Consider the following 10,489-nt stretch of genomic DNA (forward strand, 5'->3'; position numbering starts at 1 on the left):
ACGAGGAAATCAGTCAATTGAAATAAATCTGTTAGGCCCTGATCTATAGATTTCACGACTGGTATTTCTATGCATTCTAATTGCCATCGATAAAATGCAATTGTGTTCATTGTCCATAGCTTATGCCTGCCTATACCATAACCCCACATGACGCCATACGCGTGTCTGCGGTTGTGAAGCGGGTTGGACATACTGTCAAATTCTCTGAAACGACATTGGAAGCGACTTATGGTAGAGAAATGGATATTCAATTCTCTGGCCAAAGCTCTGGTGGAGTCAGCAGGCCAACTGCACGCTCCCTCAAAACTTGAGACATCTGTGGCATTGTGTTGTATGACAAAACTGCACATTTTATTTCAGCTCATGAAACATGGGACCAACACTTGACATGTTGCGTTTATATTTTGGTTCAGTGTAGTTATTCACTAATCATTGATGCCTTTGAGACTGAGATCAAACAATTGACCTCCACACACATGCACACACACACCCAAATGTCCACAGATTACACACCCATTGCTTCCATACACACACACAATGACAGTACACACACATAGTGGCGGGCCCTCTGGCCATGGAAGCAGTGAATAATTCCCAGCCCAGCCAAGAGAGTACTGTAACTAATCACAGAGAGAGAGAGATGTATGTAACAGGATGAGGATGGCATGATGGTTAATAATACAGTCCTTTGATAATGCTTGGCCCCTGGGTGTCACACACACACTCCCCAATGTCCACAGATTCCACACCCATTTCTTCCATACACACACACACAGCGGCAACACACACACAATGACAGTACACACACATAGTGGCAGGCCCTCTGGCCATGGAAGCTGTGAAGAATTCCCAGCCCAGCCAAGAGAATACTGTAACTAACCAGAGAGCGAGACAGAGAGAGAGCAAAGAGAGACAGACAGCAGACAGACAGACAGACAGACAGACAGACAGACAGACAGACAGACAGACAGACAGACAGACAGACAGCAGGCAGACAGACAGACAGATTTCAAACCATAGTCTGGCTTCTTTATGGCGGTTTTGGAGCAGTGGCTCCTTCCTTGCTGAGCGGCCTTTCAGGTTATGTTGATATAGGACTCGTTTTACTGTGGATATAGATACTTTGGTACCTGTTTCCTCCAGCATCTTCACAAGGTCCTTTGCTGTTGTTCTGGGATTAATTAGCACTTTTCACACCAAAGTATACATTCATCTCTAGGAGACAGAACGCGTCTCCTTCCTGAGCGGTATGACGGCTGCGTGGTCCCATTGTCACGTCCTGACCAGTAATAAGATTATTTGCTATTGTAATTTGGTCAGGACGTGGCAGAGGGTATTTTGTTTATGTGTTTCGGGGTGATGGTTTATGTAGTAGGGTGTTTGATTTATTATTTCTGGGTTTTTTGCTCACTGCTCTATGTTAGTCTATTTCTATGCTCTTTCTAGTTAGTCTGTTTCTGTTTAGTTAATTGGGGTGTGGACTCAATTGGAGGCAGGGGTTGTCTAGTTGCCTTTGACTGAGAGTCCTATATATAAGGGTGTGTTTGTGATTTGTGGGAGGTTGTTTCTTGTTTTGCCTGTGTGAGCCTGACAAGACTGTTTTGTTGTTCGTGTGTTCTTCGTTTTGTTGTTTTTGGTGTTCTCTTTATTTAAAATAAATGATAAGATGAGCATCCACATTCCTGCTGCGCTTTGGTCCTCCATTCCCGACGACAACCGTGACACCCATGGTGTTTATACTTGTGTACTATTGTTTGTACAGATGAATGTGGCACCTTCAGGCGTTTGGACATTGCTCCCAAGGATGAACCAGACTTGTTGAGGTCTACAATTCTTTTCTCTGAGGTCTTGGCTGATTTCTTTTGATTTTCCCATGATGTCAAGCAAAGAGACACTGTGTTGAAGGTAGGCCTTTAAATACATCCCCAGGTACACCTCCAATTGACTCAAATGATGTCAATTAGCCTATCAGAAGCTTCTAAAGCCATGACATAATTTTCTGGAATTTTCCAAGCTGTTTAAAGTCACAGTCAACTTAGTGCATGTAAACTTCTGACCCACTGGAATTGTGATACAGTGAATTATAGTCACGTCCTGACCTTAGTAAGCTGTTATTTTCTATGGTAGAGTAGGTCAAGGTGTGACAGGGGGGTTTATTCTATGTGTTCTATTTCTATGTTCTTGGGTTCTAGTTTTTGTATTTCTATGTTGGTTTGTTTGGGATGGTCTCTAATTAGAGGCAGCTGGTCCTCATGGTCTCTAATTGGAGATCATACTTAAGTAGGGGTTTTTCTTCCTGGCTTTTGTGGGTGATTATTTTTGAGTAGTGTTTGTTTCTCCTCTGCGTCAGGGTTTGTTTTGTTTATTCAGTTTATTTATGTATTGCAAAGTTTCACAGATTAAATAAAATGTGGAACGACACACACGCTGCACCTTGGTCCTCTCATTCCTACGACAGCCGTGACAATTATAAGTGAAATAATCTGTCTGTAAACAATTGTTGCAAAAATGACTTGTGTCATGCACAAAGTAGACAAACTGACTTGCCCAAAATATAGTTTGTTAACAAGACATTTGTGGAGTGGTTGAAAAACGAGTTTTAATGACTCCAACCTAAGTGTATGTAAACTTCCCACTTCAACTCTAGATTGTAAGTCTGTCATATAGTGGAAATGCATTCATTGAACTATTATTATCTATCTTTTCCCCATTACCCACAAACACAATAAATTTTGCACTCCACACTTTCTTGAGTCAGAAAGAACACAGTTCAACCAAATTTGAATAGCACAGTTAGAGCAAGACATAGTTACTTGGTTGTAATACTATGTTGTCTTTGTCAAATGATTTTGACTTTGGCTCTCAAATGAAGCTAGAGATTGAGGACAAATGGTAAATGTTTTTGTGGCCAGTCCATTTGATCTTTAACTTTGAGCAAAGGAAGGGAGGAGTGAATGTATGATTGAGGCAACAATGAGTTGAATTGTTGTTTGCTTGTAATTGTTTGTGTGGTTGAGGATGTTTGAGCTTCTTCATTTGTTCAAATGTTACTGTACCATATGATGTTGTGAAAAAAAATCGTATAAAACGTTTGTTATGATGCCATATCTTTTTCAAATTAAAAGTCCACAGATTTCTTCATTCACTTGAGATGGACATTGGTGATTTGGGAACATTACCAGTATGATAGCTTTTAATGTTTGACCTTAGATAGGAAAGCTGTAGCTCCTGAAATGAGCAAGAAAATCTTATGAGAATTGTGGGGAATAATCTTATCATCAAGCACATACCCCTGGCCTAAATCATCAAGCATATAACCCTGTTCCCAATCCAATTTACAGTTCAAAAGTCAATCTACATTTTCAGTTCAAAAGTCCAGTGTTGACTCCAATGTTTCCCACAGTTTTCACAAGTTGGCTGGATGTCCTTTGTGTGGTGTACCATTCTTGATACACATGGGAAACTGTTAAGCATGAAAAACTCAGCAGCATTGCAGTTCTTGTCACACTCAAACCGGTGCACCAATCTTGCCCATTCACCCTCTGAATGGCACATATACACAATCCAAGTCTGAATTTGTCTCAAGGATTAAGCATCCTTCTTTAACCTGTCTCCTCCCCTTCATCTACACTGATTTAAGTGGATTTAACAAGTGACATCAATAAAGGATCATTGCTTTCACCTGGATTAACCTGGTCAGACTACATGATGGAAAGGTGTTCCTAATGTTTTGTACACTTAGTGTATATTATCAACTATTTTTAATGATCCTCAGCAACAACCACATGGTCATGACAATGTTTACAGGGGAAGCAAATGAAGGTAAATTAAACCTTGTAAATAAATGGAATGATAATGTAGGCTGTACCAACTGAAGGGAACTAACAGTAAATTGGCAGTTGAATATGTGTGGTTATTAGGCCTACTGATTGTCGATACTGATAGTGGATAATATATAACATGATAGAAATAGGAAACAGAGAAAGGCGGGGTAGTCTATAATTAAAACAACCCTATATCCTAGACACCCACCTGAGTGACCCACACATTAAGGAAAAGTCCTTATCTGTTTGATAGGCCTACTGCAAGTAGCCTATACGCAGCCAAGACAGAAAGATAAATGCGACCAGAGACCCACTAAAGCAGCACCGCCCCCTCAAGAGTCTTAGCCTGCCTGGCAGGGTTGATCCAACAAAGCCAAAGCCCCTGCATGGGTGAGCATAATATAAATGGAATCTCTCAAAGCTGCTAATGAGAACCTTGATGACGTCATACCTAGCTGGTGGGAATTTCGGTGGAGTACCCCCACCTGGCAACACTAGCTGCAGTATCCAATGGGTAGGGATCCACTAACAGCTTCCTACACAACATACACTTAGCATTACTTTCTTAGCTACAGTATACATATCTCCCTGGCATATTACATCATTTACGCAGCAGCATACAATATAATTTTTGACTCACCTTGTTGTGCTGTGCTCACTTTCACAGGACGGTGGCGTAGTGGTCCTTCTTGTGGGCAAATTTTGTCATCAAACTTTGTCATCAAATTCTGCCATTCTCTGGATTTATGGTGCTTTTTAGGACAACTGGGAACTCTGAAAAAAAACAAGGTCCAATCATGACGTCAATGATCTTCAGGTCAGAGCTCTAGAAAAAGGCCAGAGATTCCGACATGGAATTCCGAGTTGGATGATCGTTCAAAATGTAGCTAGTTTTTTCAGAGTTCCCAGTTGTCTTGAACTCACTGAAGTCTGAGATTTCTCAGTTCCGAGTTTCCAGTTGTTTTGAAAATGGCAGAAGTGAAATGCTGGATTGATGGCATGGCCAATGTATTCAACATTTTCTTGCCAATGATGTTGCATTCAAATCTTTATCCTTTTAAGATTGGAAAAAAGACCCTTAAACCCAGACCTGGACCACACACCCTCTCCACTGAATAGCAGGCTAGTGATTGCTTTCCAACGCTTGCAGTTAGCTACTGATTCCTTTCAAACCACTCGTTGTTGAAATTGTAATTTCCAACTTGTTGTGTAATGTTTATGTCCAATGGCTGATGAGCACCGACACGTTTTATCTATAATTTCATATGACAAGGATTGAAAAGGATTTGCCAATAGATTGTCGACTTGATTCATGATGATGACTGATTGTCTAGCTTGCTAGCTAAGATTTTGAAAGTATGACGTTGACATGATCAGTACAATCAAAGCTACAGTAGATATAACATGATTTGACGTCATTTTATCTGTGGCCAATGGCCTTGAGCCTTCTTGGATGGGCACTTCTAATGTAACTATGGCAGCACTCCAAGGGGCTTGAATGTTTGAGCTTTCCCTTGTAGATTTTGTGGTGACGTACAGTAGTGTCCCCATGAATGACAGAACACTGAGCCAATCACGGCTTAACTAGAGAACATTACCAACCTCTACGCTCTGTATTTTCTGCTGGTTGCTGGAATGCCCCACCACCACAGAAAGAACTGAGTTAAGTTGAAACACCTGCATTTTGGAACTGCCGTTCTCAAGAAAGCAAAAAAAGAGATCATGTTTGTTTGCAGCTTTATTAGCTCAGCCCCACCTGCCCTGAATGATGGGTCGCCACTGGTATACACATTCACACATCAAGTCTTCTCTTGAGTTGGGCTCAGGGTTGGAACAACTGTTTAACATCTGAGCTTGTGGTTGTTTGCAGGGGAGGGGTTGGGGGAGTGCGTGTAGGTATCCCACATCTGTTGCCATGGAATAATGATGTTAGGGACAGTATAGGATGAATCCCAATAATTGTTTGCTTGCCGAAAATTTTATTTTTGTAATGTTGATACGGGAATTTTTGGATCCCAATGCTATTAATTACCAATCAATAAGCCTTGACTAATCCCCAAGGTTTGTAAGACACTGGATTAATAATAATTAGGCAAGGACTCAGCTTTCTGCAAAAGGTTCGTACAGTTTATTCAGAGAACGTTCTGCAGTTCATACACAAAACATCTATTATATACCAGGCTCCTCATTTACGCACACACATTACACACTAACACTAAGGAGAGTTCATTGTTCTTCCCCAGAACTCTCAACACCATAAATTCTTACCCAGCCGACAGTTTCACATCTCTGAGATTAGGGAAACCTAGAGGGTTCAAGCTAGGTCAGGTCAACGACAGTTTCACAGGTCTTAATGTTTACTTAAACACACAGCCCCCAATTCCTCTCTCATTCTAGTCAATCTCCTGAGACTTATGCTTAACCCTTTAGTTACTCATTCTACAGGCTATATAGACCCTATCCCTAAATTCAGGGTAGAATTATTTAACCATTTACACTCAAACAGAAATCTCCTGCAACAAATGTCAGTCCTGGTTATAGGTTATATTCCTTAGTAGGAAGTGCCTACATTATTACACATATTATTTGTTAAATGTGGAAATAAATTAAGATAAGCAAGAATTTGTAATATACATTTTTTGGGGGGGAATAACTGTATACAGTATATCCAAGGTGAGGGACTTGGAAATGCTTTTGGCTGTTGATCTGCTTCTGTTCTGTAGGTGGCACTGTGTGCACTTTTCAAAGGATGGGTCCCAATCTCTCAAAGACCCTAGGATCCAGGTGGACAGTGCTGGTATGCCAGTCACTGGGACGGCCAAGTTTTAGGAGGTAGTGGAGAACAATTGGAGGTTTAGTCAGTAGCAGTGCAAATATCATGGTACAGCTATATGGACACCCAATCATCATCGTACATTTTGTGACGTTACAGCCTTATTCTAAAATGGATTAAATTGTTTTTCCCCCCTCATCAATCTACACACAATACCCCATAATGACAATGCGAAAACAGGTTTGTAGGAACTTTTGCTAATTTATAAAAAATACAAAACAGAAATACCTTATTTACATAAGTATTCAGACCGTTTGCTATGAGACTTGAAATTGAGCTCAGGTGCATCCTGTTTCCATTGATCATCCTTGAGATGTTTCTACAACTTAATTAGAGTCCACCTGTGGTAAATTCAATTGATTGGACATTATTTGGAAAGGCACACACCTGTCTATATAAGGTCCCACAGTTGACAGTGCATGTCAGAGCAAAAACCAAGCCATGAGGTCGAAGAAATTGTCCATAGAGCTCAGATACAGGATTGCATCAAGGTACAGATCAGTCACCCAACAATATTTTAAAAGAGGAAGTAATGTACTATAAGCATATTTTATTTTTATTTTACCTTTATTTAACTAGGCAAGTCAGTTAAGAAAAAAATCTTATTTTCAATGATGGCCTAGGAACACTGTTTCGTTTCAGTCTCCATCTCCACTAACCAAAGTTAATTGTAAGGATTTTTTTATTTTAATAATGTAAAATTAACATCTGTACTGAAAGGCTCATGTGAAGACCAAATTATAGAGGAGGAACTTCTTGATGCACTGAAAGCCTTTAAGTCTGTGAAAACTCCAGGGCTGGATGGCATACCAGTTGAGGTATATCAAACCTTTTTTTATGTACGCTGAGGACCGATATTAGCATTTTTTTAACCACTCCTATAAAAATAGTAGACTATCTAATACCCAACAAGAAGGTCTGATTTCACTATTATTGAAACAGGACCTAGATGGTAAATATAAAGATCCAGTCCATTTAAAAAGTGGAGTCCCCTTACACTTCAGTGTTGTGATGCAAAAATTCTAGCAAAAAGCATAGTGCATAGAATTAAAACGGTATTGTCGGATATTATTCACCCTAATCAGAATTTTTTTTTGCATTGACAATACATTGGAGATAATATATATACACTACTAATTCTTATTTTCTTTTAAATCCACAATTTTAATCCCTCCACAGCCTCATAAAGGATCTAGATGATTTTTCTAACCTCTCTGGATTACAACTGAACTATGATAAGTTTACTTACATATTGGATCGCAAAAAAATAAAACTTTTAAATTACCGTGTAGTTTACCAATTAAAATGGTCTGATGTTGAAGTGGACATACTAGGTATAATTTCCCTGATACTCGGAAAATTCACCCTGATTAACTCTTTAGTCATATCCAAGGTCACCTACTTGCTTATGGCCCTACCTACACCTAACAACATGTTTTAAAAAAATATATATATGAACCAAAAATATTCAATTTGATTTGGAATGGCAAACCAGACAAAATTAAACAGTCCTATTTATATAATGAATATGAATTTGGAGGGCAGAAATGATTAAATATTACAGCATTAGACCTCTCAATAAAGGCTGCAGTCATACAAAAGCAATACTTAAATCCAAACTGGTTCTCTAGCAGATTAGCAACAATGGCTTTTTCCCTTTATTCAGATTACAACCTCTCACTTTCGGTTATTTGAAAATGAAATCATCTCCAAATTGCTAATTTTTTATTTTTTTAAAAGTTGGTTGCAATTTCAGTTTAAGCCACCAGAAAACAGAACAGAACAAATATTACAACAGATATTATGGTTAAACTCAAATATAATAATTGATTTAAAAATAATAAAATATAAAAAACTTTATCAACTTTGAATATTATATCATGAATAGGACTGTTTGAGTTATGTCAAACATGCAGCTAACAAAATATATGGAAATGTCTGTCCTGTCCAAAAGTACAACCAACTAATTTCAGCATTTCAGCAAAAATGAAAGAGGAAATGGCGTTAAAGACCAAAACTGGTTAAAGAAAACTGTGATAAATAAAAAACTATACTAGCTTCATTTAAGGACCAAAAAATGTACAGCTGTGCTATACAGGTTGTAAATACTTGGGAAGAGATTTTCGATTTACCGATTCCATGGCACATGGTTTATGAGCTGATACACAAATAAACATCGGATTCAAAACGTGTGTAATTTGTATGTACAATTCCCTTATTCAAAAGGATTACTCATTTACCTAGCTCTTATCAAGTTGTAAATTACAGTGCATGGAGAACGGTGTTATTTCTATCGGAAAAAATAACGTTACACTTGGAACCAGTAGGTTCACTAGACCTTACTCATGGTTTCCTTGCGCGTAAAGTTGGAGGAATTATTAGGGTATTAAATAAAAGTCGGAATACGGCATATCTGTGGATACACCTCCGTCACAACTTCCTTAATTCGATCGCCACCCAAAACGAATAGCAGGTGAATAGCACGCTATTCTCATGCTTAAATTCAAGGTCGGAATACGCATAGAGAGAAAAGTGGAAATCGACTGGCACTCTCCTCCGTTTTATTGGCAAACTTGGCTGGCTCAATCTATGAACATAGAACTCAGTGGTTTCTCCGTGATATGCGGATGGCTTGGTTCCAAAGGGAGGTGGACGTGTTTCCTTTGGAGTCCAGAGTGGACCAATTTAAACTTAATCATATGTTTGACATCTTAAATGATTGTGCCCCAGGTTATATGAAAAACCACATTGATATGGTCTATAACCAACACAGTTACAATACCAGAGCTAGTGTTACATCTTGTAAAATCCCAAGAGTAAACAGTACTGCGAGGAGCACGTTTTTCTATACATGCATTTGTCTATGGAATAGCCTCCACTTGGAGATAAAGCAAAGAAAAAGTAGAAATAGATTTAAAAAGAAGGTCATGGTTTTCATTTGGACAAGGTTGAATATAGCTCTAAGCCTAGTCCTGGAGTAAAAAGCATGCTCAATAGAGAATATCCATGGAAGTAAATGTTTAGTCTTGGATTAGACTTAATCTGTGTCAGGGAAACCAGACCAGAAAGTATGTTAAACAAATCCTGTGTATAAAATACTTATTAACATGCTTATTAGATGTAAAGATTCTTTACAAATTGCATACAGCACAACAATAACGTCCCCTTTCAATAAAAAAATTGTTGGGGCTTTTGAGTCCCGCCTATAAAAATATGTCTTGGGATAACACTGATAAGGAAAAAACAGCCTCTCTCACTGCTCCAAAAGAAAACATAGGCCATTTAAACAGTGTTCACACACACACACTCTGTACAGTCTCTGCAACACATAGACATGGTACAAACGTTTTATGTTGCTAGTAATGCTTATCACAAAGTGCAGATATCAAAGCAAATAGTTAAATAGAAAAAAAGTGTATATATATATATATATATATATATATATATATACACATACTACCGTTCAAAAGTTTGGGGTCACTTAGAAATGTCCTTGTTTTTGTCCATTAAAATAACTTCAAATTGATCAGAAATACAGTGTAGACATTGTTAATGTTGTAAATGACTATTGTAGCTGGAAATGGCTGATTTGTAGTGGAATATCTACATAGGCGTACAGAGGTCCATTATCAGCAACCATCTGTGTTCCAATGGCACATTGTGTTTATCATTTTAAAAGGCTAATTGATCATTAGAAAACCTTTTTGCAATTATGTTAGCACAGCTGAAAACTGTTGTTCTGCTTAAAGAAGCAATAACACTGGCCTTTAGGCTAGTTGAGTATCTGGAGCATTAGTATTTGTGGGTTCGATTTCAGGCTCAAAATTGGCAG

Source organism: Salmo trutta, chromosome 32, assembly GCF_901001165.1.
Source record: "Salmo trutta chromosome 32, fSalTru1.1, whole genome shotgun sequence".
NCBI lineage: Eukaryota > Metazoa > Chordata > Actinopteri > Salmoniformes > Salmonidae > Salmo > Salmo trutta.